The 13,257-nt window shown below is 41.3% G+C and overlaps 1 protein-coding gene across 1 annotated transcript in view; it reads right to left on the reverse strand.

The window, feature by feature from the left end:
• The window catches only part of LOC144762241 (uncharacterized), an 875,873-nt gene that overhangs the window by 295,589 nt on the left and 567,027 nt on the right, over positions 1–13,257 (reverse strand). The window lies entirely within an intron of this gene.

Below are 13,257 nucleotides of genomic sequence, written 5' to 3' on the forward strand. Positions count from 1 at the left end.
GGTAGCCCTCCTCCACCTCACCTCACCCTTGATGTCATCAGCCGAGTGGAGCTGAGCCTCCGCCGGTATTGTCACTCGCGTCCCAGCACTTGTAGCTGCTGCCTTGTGCCGCCTCTGCCAGGCCCCGGGTGTCGTCCACAGCATAAGGATCGGGCCGGCGCGGCTTCAAAGGGCCCTGCGGAAGGTGTGTGGTGCCCAGTGTGCTGCAGGTGTGTATGTCTCCAGAAGCGTGGGCAACACAGGCTGAACTTGCTAGACTCCCCAGCAGCCACCGTCAAAATTAAGCCCCCAGGTCCTACGTCTGGAACAGGCCCATCACCCGTGAGGTTCCGAACCACGGGCATAGACAGTCTGTGGCAGCGGGAGTCGATGGAAGATGGCCCACTTGGCTTCCGGTGCGTTCCCCTGACACGAGTAACCGGATTTGAGTATCGGATCAATGTGGGGAGGACAGGGTTCAAGGAGCTAAAGAATTAGGTCACCATTTTGCTTTGTGTCTTGGCCATGCCCCTCTGTGACTATATTCATGGGACTGAGTGAAAAGCTGAGTGCTTAGACGTATTATGTTAACAAATGGAATAAGAATAAATGGAGTCTGGGTGTCAGAATGGTCCATGGTAACCTTATACATTCACCATGTGGTCCATTGTTCAGATACATGCTCCTTCTTCCCCACTACACACTGGTCTGGCACAGTGAAATTTGATTGATCATATCATAATCTTTACCCAGCTCAAAATCCTTCAAGAATATGCGCGTTTTCATGGATACCGTAACACAAATTCGCCAACTGCTTACTCTTTCTGCATGTACTGTACTCTATGACCATTGTTGGACAGACTTTATGATGGGCAGCATGGATTGAACCTGCAAATATTAGAATTTCCTCTTACAAATACTACTGACAATAGCATGCTTCCTTAGCTCTAGCCGCTGTACCTTCTTCATACCTTTTGGCACTGTTCCATAAACCCCACACTTCCCTCCACCATCTGCTGAAAGCTGCTTATTGAGAGACTACCTGGAAGGTTCAACACTCTTAGTGATTACTTTAGTGTCGTAAAGTCACAGTTTTCTTTGAGAAAATAGTTAATATTTCCTACTTTTGTTAATACAGTGCACAGCAATTTGTTCTTAGATATGTTGATCTAGCCATTAAAATCTCCTTATTCTGGTAAACACCCAAGACCATCAAGACCATCAAGCTCCTTTCTAATACTCTGAGCCTGCTCATATTGTGTAAGAAAAGTTGTGCTAGGTTCTTCTGTAAAAACTTAGGACCTCATGTACTCTGTAAAAAGGGGCAATTTGTGCACCAAACGTTAGCTAACACACTTGTGTGTTGTCAACCAATCTATCTATTAATCAGTCAGTTTGCAAAAATGCAGAATAGTACTGCGTCGACTTTGACTTACCTCATTAATATTATACAGGTAGAATACAAACTGTGAATAAGTATGATTTGTTTTGCCATTACAGGAATGGTAGCCTGCTGGGACCATACTCAACAACCAGAGGTTGATCGTTGTATTCAATACCATGTGATACTTCATATTTAGAGTTGTAAATTGTATTTTAGATGATGTGAGAAATTAGGGGTTTGGTAGAGAGGGGTGTAAAGCCTTCTCAGACAACAACCACAATCTTTATCCGGGTGTACCACAAAAGTCACAAAAATAGTCTGTGCTTAACCCCTTGACTACTAGGCCTTCCCACCCTACCCCATGCTAAGCCTTTTTTTTTGGCTATTTGGGGTAGTTCACGTTTAGGCTCCTGTAACTGTTTGGCCACATAAAGTATCCATGCCAAATTTGAAAAATGGGAAAAAAGTGCTGCAGAAGAAAGCGTCTATTTTCTTTCCCTGCAAATTGTATCAAAAAAGGGTTTGTGGTGCTGAAATACCCATCTTCCCAGCTTTCAGAGACTGACAGACTTTTGTCAGAAAACCAACATTTTTTACACAGTTTTCGCATTTTACTGGGACATAGCCTATGTTTGCTATTTTTTGTGCTTTCAACCTCCTTCCAGTTCATGGTAGAAATGGCTATTAAAGCAACATTTGTTCCTAGAAGGCTATAGATTTCAGAAAAGTAGACACACTTCTAAATTAAGCAAGAGATAATTTGTGTAGATCCTTCAAGGTTTTTTTTATAGAAAGTAACAGCCAAATATAGGAAAAAATGAAAATGAGTTAAAAAAAAAAACAGCCATTTGTGCCAACGTTTTCACCTGAAAATTCTTCTAAGTATGACTTAGTTTTAAAAGCAATACACCCAGACATCCGCTGGGCTCTTGTGGTTGTGGGGATATATATAGGACTTGTAGCTTCATCAAGAACCCGAGGAACCCAGAACCAGTAACTGAGCAGCATCTCGCAATGGTTTTGTATTGTGTAGTATATAGCAATTCATTTGGGAAAATAAAAACAGTGAAAAATTGGTATGAAAGACACCTATGTATTTCTGAAATAGGAACACAATATAGCATTTAGAAACAGTAGCTATTTGCACATCTCCGAAATACTAGCATGTGAATTATAGGACATTTTCCAAAGTGACTTCTTTTTTCATATGGAAGGGAGAAATGCATCAATAGACAATAGGTAATAACAGTCGCTCAAAATTTTTGTGTCTCTTGTTAAAATTGGTACCTCACTTGTGTGGGTAGGTCTAGTGCCCACAACAGGAAACGGCCCGAAATACAACATGGACACTCCACATTATTACCTTGGAAAACTGATCCTTTTTTTGCACACTGCCTAGCTGTGGATTTTGAACCCTAGCTCAGCCGGCACCTAGGGAAACTTAGCAAACCTATAAATTTTTTAAAACTAGATACCCAGAGGAATCTAGGATGGGGTGACAAGAGTGGCTTTCACCAGGTTCTGTAACCCAGAATCCCTGGCAAAACTCAAACTTTGTAAATAAAAACCACATATTTTCCTTACATTTCTGTGATGGAAAGTTCTGGAATCTGCATGGATCTACAAAACTCCACCCACCCTGCATTTCCCAAAATTTTCTGAAACAAATAGTACCTCACTTGTGTGGGTAGGCCAGGTGCCCGTGACAGGAAACAGTCCGAAACACAACGTGGACACACCGCATTTTTACAGTGAAAACGAACTCTTTTTTTGCAAAGTCCCTAGCTGTATATTTTGAACCCTACTTCCGCCGGCACCTAGGGAAACCTAGCAAACCTCTACATTTTTTAAAACTAGACCCCCAGGGAAATCCATGATGGGGTGACTCTCAATGAGGCCCACTTAAAAATTACACACCACTTAATACATAAAGTGCAATAAATCCATGTGGTAATACAGTGGAAACAAGACAGTAAAACATTTCAACATATAACAGTTTCAAGGGATAAAAGTTTGGCATTTAGCAGCCAGCAATGAGGAAACATGGCATATCCAGAGTTGTGCAAATAGCAATTAGAAAGCAACTGAGACAACGTAAAGCACTTTCAAGAAGAAAAGTTTGGAATTAGCAGCAAACAATGAGAGAACAGGGCACATCCAGAACTTTGCAAATAACAAATAAAAGCAGCCTAATCATGTGCAAGTTTACAATTTGGGATAAAAAATTAAATAAGCAACAGCCTATAAAATGACGACCAAATAGTGCAAAATACATTCGTAATCAAGAGAGGATAAAATGACTAAAAAGAAGGTCAGTTGTTCAGAAATTAAATCCCACTTGGAAAATATACAGGTAAAATATGTACATAAATTCCTTAAAGAAATTAAACAATTTAGCACACACAGCTTCATTTTTGGGATTAAAAAGAAAGTTGCGAGCTGAAGCTACATCCTTAACACCATTTTGTAAAAACATCGGCCTAAGCCAGTGACAACGATGAAAGGCCAGTGCCGGACAAACAAACAAAATATGATCCAAAATCTGGATACTCAGCTCACAAAAATTGAATTTTTTTCAATTTTTGGGAATTCTGGGACCAATATGCTGTTAAATCATTTAGAGGTAGGAGATTAAACCTAAATAGGGAGAACCAGCTTCTTGTTCCCTGATCTAGGTTCCAGGTTAAATATTTCTGAGGCAGTTTCGGGGAAGTAGTCCTTGCTATTATCTTTAATCTCTCCTTAGTATTACACAGCTCAATATCTCTATTAAAGCTGATCCTCCCACTTGAATTTTTTACGAAGGATTTAAATTCTGATAGCGGGAGGGAAATCACAGATTCTTCCTGAACACAGAAAATGTTTAAAGCCAAAGAGAAATCTGGACCTAAAGAGTATTTACCCCCCATACCACCGAAAATGTCCTTACATGAAACCTCTTGGGGAATAAAATTCACTATTTTTTAACTGGTATCCCCAACGTAAAACTCTGGAAATACCTTGAATATAGGTGCTTATTCGTCCGAATTCCAATCTAATAGCAGCTGAAGTATCTAGCGTATTAAAATTACACAATTTACGTAAAATCTGGCCTTCTATCTTCTCTAAAAAAAACTCCACTCCTTTACAGAGATTGATTCAATAGCATATAATAAGGTTGATGGAATTTTTGCTTTCAGCTTCGTCAGTAGATGTAAAAAATGCCTTCTTCTCATTGTGCTATGAAAAAAGCGCCGGCCATTAGCGCGAGACATAGCTTTACTGGTGCTGTGTTCGATATGGGATTTATTCTTCGTATTGCTTGCGATTATTTTCCCTAAATATACATATGAATCAACCACCTCCAACTTTTCAAGACCAATGTGGCAATTGAATTCACATGATTTTCAGCTTCTGTCACTTTTCAAGATTAGAATTTTACTTTCGGAAACATTGATCATTAAAAAATAACCACCGAATAATTCTGCAATGATGACAACTTTTTGTTTAGCCCTATAGGAGTAAGATCCATCACGACTATATCGTCTGCATAAAGGAGACAAGCGAAAGGACGGCTGCCTATCTTTGGAGCATCACCCTCTCGCTGAGAGAGACAGTCGGGTAGATCTGCTAAATATAATGAAAATAATAGGGGGGGCTAATAAACAACCTTGTTTCAAGCCATTTTCTATTGGAATTACAGATATCAATCCTTGGTTTCCTCCCATTAAAACCCGACACCAGGTTTGAGAATTTAATACAATGTTTAAGGACAACAGAGCAGGCAATCCCATATTTTGTAGTTTCCTCCATAGGAGCGGCCGATCTACCTTATCAAAGGCAGTAGAAAAATCTATGAAGGCCATGTAAACATTTCATCTGCGAGATAGCGTATATTTCTCCTCTATTAATTTCAACATGGTGATATTATCCAATGTCGAATGATTTTTTTCTAAAACCTGCTTGTTCTATAGGGAGGACCTTATTCTCAGTGACCCATTCCGTGAGATGATCAAGAATACAACTGTTTTTCCCACTGCATATAGTAAATCTATTTGCCTATAGTTGCCTGGATAAGATCTAAGGCCCTTTTTATGTAACAGGATTAAAATACTACCAGACCACGATGGCAATATCTTCCCCCGAGAATAGCAAAAGTTAAACAGAGGGACATTCAAACGTAGCCCACAGAAGTGGGCTACATGCCTCGATGTAGATTTCGAACCCTAGCTCTGCCAGCACCTAGGGAAACCTAGCAAACCTATAAACATTTTTAACTAAACACCCAGGGGAATCCAGGATGGGGTGACTTGTGTGCCTCTCACCAGGTTCTATTACCCAGAATCCCTTGCAAACCTCAAATTTGGTAAATATAAAACACTTTTTCCCAAATTTCCGTGATGGGAAGTTCTGGAACCTGCGTGGATCCACAAAATTCAATCCACTTTGAATTTTCAAAAGGTTCCGATAAAAATATTACCTTACTTGTGTGGGTAGACCTAGTGCCCGTGACAGGAAACGGACCAAAACACAACGTGGACACCCCACATTGTTACAGTGAAAACTGACCCTTTTTTTGCAAAGTGCCTAGCTGTAGATTTTGAACTATAGCTCTGCCGGCACCCAGGGAAACTTAGCAAACCTATACATTTTTGAAAACTAAACACCCAAGGGAATCCAGGATGGGGGGAGCTGAGTGGCTCTCACCAGGTTCTGTAACCCAGAATTCCTTGCAAACCTCAAACTTTGTAAAAAAAACATATTTTCCTCACATTTATGTGATGGAAAGTTCTGGAATCTGCATGGATCCACAAAATCCCACCCACCCTTTATTTTCCAAAAATGGTACCTCACTTGTGTGGGTAGGCCTAGTGCCCGTGACAGGAAATGGCCCAAAACACAACGTGGACACACCACATTTTTACAATGCAACTTTTTTTTAAAGTCCCTTGCTGTAGATTTTGAACACTAGCTCTGCTGGCACCTATGGAAACCTACCAAACCTATACATTTTTTAAAAGTAGACCCCCGGGAAATCCATTATGGGGTGACTTGACTGGCTCTCACCGGGTTCTGTTACCCAGACTCCCTTGCAAACCTCAAACATAGTAAATAAAAAACACATTTTTCTCACTTTTCTGTTAGTGGAAGTTCTGGAATTTGTGCGGACCCACAAAATTCCATCCACCTTGCATTTTCCAAAGTCTTCCAATAAAAATAATACCTCACTTGTGTGGGTAGACCTAGTGCCCATGACAGGAAACAACGCAAAATCCTACGTAAACTCACCACATTTTTACAGTGAAAATGTACCCTTTTTTGCAAAGTGCCTAGCTGTAGATTTTGAATCCTAGCTCCGCCAGCATCTATATAAACCTAGCAAACCTATACATTTTCTAAAATGAGACTCCCAGGGGAATCCAGGAGGCGTGACTTGATTGGCTCTCCCCAGATTCTGTTACCCAGAATTCCTTGCAAACCTCAAACTTGGTAAATAAAAATCAAATTTTTCTCACATTTCTGTTATTGGAAGTTCTGGAATCTGTGTGGTCCACAAAATTCCATCCACCCTGCATTTTCCAAACTCTTGCTATAAAAATAGTACTTTACTTGTGTGGGTAGACCTAGTGCTCATGACAAGAAACGGAGCAAAACGCTATGTGGACACAACACATTTCTACAGTGAAAATTGACCCTTTTTTTGCAAACTGCCTGTTGGAAGATGAGGCAGCATCTGTGGGGCCTGCACAAATAACATGACTACATTTGTACTTCACTGGGAACCAAACACCCAATTGTAGTGCCTGACTCTCAGAGGGTAGTGTTGATGAGCAGTCTGAGGCTCACTCCAGGGAGGTGGTGTGGGCTAGTAATCGCCATTTGCAGGTGCGCAGAAATAATTATCAATAATTGATTGTCCAGTCTGTACTTTGCTTTATAAAAGTAAGAGTACAATTATTTAACACACACACTATTCAATACTACGCACCAATTTACAAATATACATAAGCTGTTGGAATTACTTTGTGACTTTACATAAAATCTCCACCCCTCCCGCAGGGGGGGTCTAGTACCACCACTCCCATGTATGCACATCATCTTGCCCCCAATGCAGTTAGCTGAACATAACCTGGAGCCAGGGCCCTGCACACTGGCACCATCCCAGTGGCGACCCCCCCTATTATCTCAACAATCATTTAAAATAGGTGACACTACCTTGGTCACACAACCCTGACTGAGCATTTCCTACTGACCATAAAGTATGCACCTCTATATCTTAAGGCTAGCAGTCTGGGTTCTTCACCTAAGTGCAGCAGCAAGAATACATGTTTAAGCAACACTTTAGAATGTCAGTACTCATCACATTTGTGGATCATTAGAATTTAGAATGCATTGCAATTACAGCCCCTAAAGTCATCACAGATTAAATCATAGGATTCCTGCATATACAGCCAGACACCCTAGCAGGAATGTCTGACAGCATAACCCCACTTTGCTTATGAGATTACTTCTCACCGGTACCTCACATTACACATGTGATCTTCAGTCCCTCTAAAAGAAATAACCATAGTAAAAGTGTTTCTAGTGCAATTACACCTCTTCACCTCCAGGGGATGCCCCTCTCCAGACATTCCCAAAGCAGCCATTCATTCCTTGATGCTCTTTTCCATACACCCTCAGCTATAGAACATATGTCTCAGCCCAAAATGTGTTAAAACGCTTGCTGAGCCCTTGAGGGGTTATTCTTTTCATGTCCCCATGAGACTTAGGGAGTGACTTCCACTTTCATACTGGGGGAGACTGCGCTTCTCCAGCAGCCCTCCCTGCTCCTCTTTTACCAATGAGGGTGACTCCTTTCTTTGGGGGCCACCAGGCACCAAAAATGATAGATTTCCCTGTGCCGTGCAAGGCATTATGGGGCGCTTCAAGCTCCTTTTGTGCATATTTGATTAGCGGCACTCCAGCTGTGCTGGGGAGAGCCGCGATGCCGCCAGCGGCCTCACGCCGCATCTGCCTGCCTCGAAGGGGGGCCAGTCCCACCCGGACCCCAGGTGATGGTAACGGCTCGGGGAGCCCACCACCGGCCGATTGGCGGAGCTTCAGATTGATGGTCACCCTGGGCTGTAGATCCTGTAACACAAAGTGCAGATATATCATTGCCGGTTGTCGCTCAACTGATGACAGCCAGGGCCCAGGGTCTTGTTCACCAGCAAGCCTTATTATGTTCCAGTACACATTGGATTTAATACGCGGTGTTTTGCCATTACACATGTTTTATATATGTTTTAGATACCAGCTCAATTCAACATCTGGGTTCTGATCCTTCCGAACCTTCATTATAGGTTACCTGCATTGCAGCTGGCCAATCCCATTATGAATTGGCCTTTAGGTGATTTATATTGCCTCATCTGACAGACCTCACGTATCTAGGATTGCCCGGGTAGGCGCAATATTTACAAATCAATTCTTACCGCTTATAAATGGTAGGCATTATATGCTGCTTTTCGATGGCTTCCTTTTGACATGACTTAAGCAATTTTTTCTAAATACTGACTCTGTAATCGGCTCACTAATTTAACATAAGAAATGATCCAAATGATTAACTTTGTAACCTGCGGAGTAATGTTTCTATGCCTATTGATGACCTAGACACCGGTGGTCACAGCGTGAATGATGTTCTGGTAGGCATCTATTTTTAGATGCAGACAGACAAGACGATTGAGGATCACGTCTACCCAAAGTTATGTTTCCTGCTTCGATAAACATACTCTGAGCTCCCAGAGTAAGTAGGTAAAAGATTTATGTCTAACCACTGTGTGTTTTTCTGTTTTTCTCTTGATTCAGACGTTCCGATTTAGTCCGCTACATTGTTTCCAAAGTTAAAGAAGGCGTTTATTGTCATAATCTTTCCAGACTCAAGCCTGCTGGCTGGCAGGTATTTCGTCCTGCAATTAATTATTTTGGAGGTATGATTTACTCCTTATTTTCTGGCAAATTATTGTTTAATGACCTCGGGCAGGCCAATTACTGGTCCTCTTGGTCAAATCATTTATCATGTCCTCTCCTCCCATCCCTTCCTAGACACAACGAGGATTGTTTCAATACAGACGCTAATTAAAAGACAGCACACAGCTACCTGATTTTTCTTCTGTGAGTACCGCATTAGCATTGGCACTACTCTGTAATTCATTTATGGCCCTCTTGCAAAGCTAATATTTTTCTTTCTCCCTTTTCCCAGACTCACGCAGTTCATGGATGGGTCTTTATTGTGTTCTTTTACACCTCTGACATAGGAGCCTATGGGCCCATGTTCATGTTGTGATTCCACCAAATGCTTGGTTGGATATATGGTGATCTTTCATTGTCTTTGGTATAATCATTCAGCAATGTATGTCCATCACCAGATATTAATTAGGTTTTCTTTTATTTTACATGTAATTATAGGTGTCTCTCTGTGTCCCGAAGAAGACCCTAGTCTAAGGACCTAATTCACCTATGTTTATTGATGGGGTTGAAACGTCGACTGTAATTTATTTGCCTGGACTGACTATGTTGTACAACTTTGATAACAGTATTTGCATTACTGTATCTATTATATGATTGTATCTCCAATGGAATTTGGCCGCATAGGCTATAAGACAGGTCTTGTGTTTTAAAAGACACTGTAAATATTGTATAAACTCTCCCTTTCCACTCTTCCAACGAGCACCTTCTTGAGCACTATCGCACCTGAAGCACCTGTGTATAAATGTATTCAAAAGGCATGACTATAATGTTGTGATAAAAGAGACGTGAACTTTCAAAAATAGTTTTTCTTAACCGCTTCCATGCTCATGACGGAGCCGCTCCGTCATGAGCCTCGGTTGAGCTGTGCTCATGACGGAGCGGTTCCGTCATGGCCCACTCGTCGCGCCTGCGCGGCGTGAATTCCACGCCTGCGCTGGACGTTCCATTGAGCGGGCGGGGCCATGACGGAACCGCTCCGTCATGAGTACAGCTCAACCAAGGCTCATGACGGAGCGGCTCCGTCATGAACATGTAGTGCCAATGCAGGCACCCTTTTACCATGGTGCAAGGGTGTCTGCGTTGTAAGTAGGATTATTTTTGCCCAGAGTAGGGACACCTTCCAGCACAAATATTATCCCTGACTCATTTTCCTCTTTCTTTATGTGCTGCATAATGCAGCACACATAAAAAGAAGGAAAAAACTAGAAAAAATAAACATATTTCTCCTCGTTGCTCCTCCCCTGGGGAGGCATAGCATTTTGACGGAGTCCAAGGTTTACTATTATTGTAAATCTGGGAGTGTGCCAAAATCCATGGGTGAATGCGTAGAAACACCCACGCTTCACTCATACAATGCCTTCATGAGGCAGAGTAATGTGGCACAGCAATTTGCCCTGCATTTCATTACTCTGTATTACTAAAGCCATGTTGGGCCACTCCAGGTGGCCTTGCATGGCTTGATAAATCTAACTTTGGTTTTGCGTCACCCTTGCGTCCCATTACTTGTGCTAGGGTGATTGAAAACGTTTTGTAAATATGCCTCAAAGGTGATTAAAATTTGTACTACCTGAATTTGTATTTACATAACACATAACATAAACCATGAGTGAGAAGTTGGAATCTTTAGAGAATCAGGCAAGGAAAAACAATCTGAGAGTTCTGAACGTCCCGGAAGGAGAAGAAGGGACAGATATCAAAAAATTTGTTGTACAGCTACTTAACGAATTCTTTCCGTGGACAAAGGATATAGGACTGGAGGAAGACATTCAGAGAGCGCATCGAGATCCCTTTGGAAAAAGAAAAGAAAGGAAGAACCCAAGAAAAATCTTGATAAATTTCAAAACATACACAATCAAAGAGAGACTCTTGGGGGAAGCTCTAAAAAATGGGCCCCACTCAAAAGAAAATTGGACTTTCAGGATTCGGTCCGACATTTCCAAAGCTACCCAGGACAGACAGTGGGAGTTAGGTCAATATATGCAGGAAATAAAAAGCCTGGGGGCTACAGTTCAAATGAAATTTCCCGCCGCCCTCCGAATAATGTGGCGCAATAAAATGCACAATATAAGAGAACCAGCGGAGGTTGCAAATTTCTTGGAGCAAATGAAGGACCAAGTGAGAATGGAGTCTGGGGTTCATTCTTAATTCCTTAATTCTATAAAGTGTAGACAGGTTGTCTTAAAAAATGGTGACATTAACTATAGACGATATGTAAGCTTAAAAGAAAGTGTATGAAAATACAGATAGAAGGGCATTACTCTTAAAGAAAGGGGAAACCACGGAGCTCAAAAAGGGGCTAAGATGAGGCCCGAAAGGAAAGGAGGGAGGCTTCCCCAGGGAGGGACATTTTATCACACAATGAAAATAAAACAAAAAAAACGCACATGGGTGGGGAGCAAAATAGGGAAAAAAATACTGAAAAAATATCCTCAAAAATGTAAGAAGGAAAATAAAAGGAGATATCAGGGCCGGACGAACCCAACAACTGGCAAACATAGAATGGCAAGGAAAGGAATGAGGAAAAAATGGGGAAAACCGGGAACATTTTAACCTGGAATGTTAACGGGCTTAGACTACCAAGTAGAAGACAAAGAATCCTGGAATATCTGAGGTTGGCAGACAGTGAGATTATAATTTTGCAGGAAACCCACCTGTTAAAAAAGGAATGGGAAGAAATTATAAGAAAATTACATTGGGTAGATAGCTATGTCTGTACTGACCAGGAATGTGTTGTAAAAGGAATTGCCATACTCTTCAAGAAATCTGTAAAAGCCAAAATAGAACAGACAGAGGTGGACAAAAAGGGCAGATGGGCAATTGCTAGAGTGAGAATCTATAATAAACCATACACCATAGCAGGTTATTACGGGCCCAATTTAGATGACCCCTCCCCTTTACAGAACCTGTTTTCCCAATTATTGTCATTCAATCCCCCAGTTATACTTGGAGGCGACTTTAATTTAATTCCCGATCCCAAGTTAGATCGTCGACCCCCAACGAAACAAGCAAATTTACCCAAAATGAGGGAATGGCTGGGAATCTATAAGAGAGACTTGGGGTTGTTGGATGCATGGAAGAAGAAAGGGGATAAAAGATGTCCTTACACATTCAAAAATAAAAGGTTAAATATACAATCTAGAATCGATTACTTCCTGATGGATAAAATACTAACTGATAAAACAAATATAATTAAACATTTGCCAGCATTACTCTCAGACCATTCAGCCGTTCTACTACAAATTCACCTGGGCGGGGGACATGAGGCAGGGAGATGGACTGTGGACCGTTGTACTCTTAATGACCCACAAATCCTAGAAACACTTAAAATAGATACAGTTGAGTATTTTGAGAGAAATAGGGAGGAAACATCACCGCAGGTTAGATGGGATGCTTACAAAGCTGTCATAAGGGGGAAAATACTCAGTTTATCGGCACATAAATCAAAGAAATCAAAACAAGAAATCGAAACGCTGGAAACCAAGATCCAAAACCTAGAGCATTTAATAGAAATGGAACTTGACCCAGAAATAAAACAAGAACTGGTGGCGGATAAGGAAATTCAAGGGGAAAGGCTAACAGGGGTATTAGAAAACAAATTAAGAGAGAAATGGGAAGCAAGCAAATTAGCTAACTATGAATATGGTGAGGGATGTGGCAGACTCCTAGCGTGGAAAACTAAGACAGAAGACAACAGGAACAAGATATTAAACATCCTCCCCCAAGACGGATCCGACTTAAGCTCGGAGGAAACGGTAAGTAAGAAAGAGTTTACTGACATTTTTTCTTCATTATACACGGAAGAGATATTTCCATCAAGTGATGATCTAAACGGGTACTTAGATAATTTAGAACTCCCTGAGATAACAAATATAGAAAAAGAGAGGTTGAATGCCCCGATTACCAGTGAG

This window comes from Lissotriton helveticus, chromosome 6 (assembly GCF_964261635.1).
Source record: "Lissotriton helveticus chromosome 6, aLisHel1.1, whole genome shotgun sequence".
NCBI lineage: Eukaryota > Metazoa > Chordata > Amphibia > Caudata > Salamandridae > Lissotriton > Lissotriton helveticus.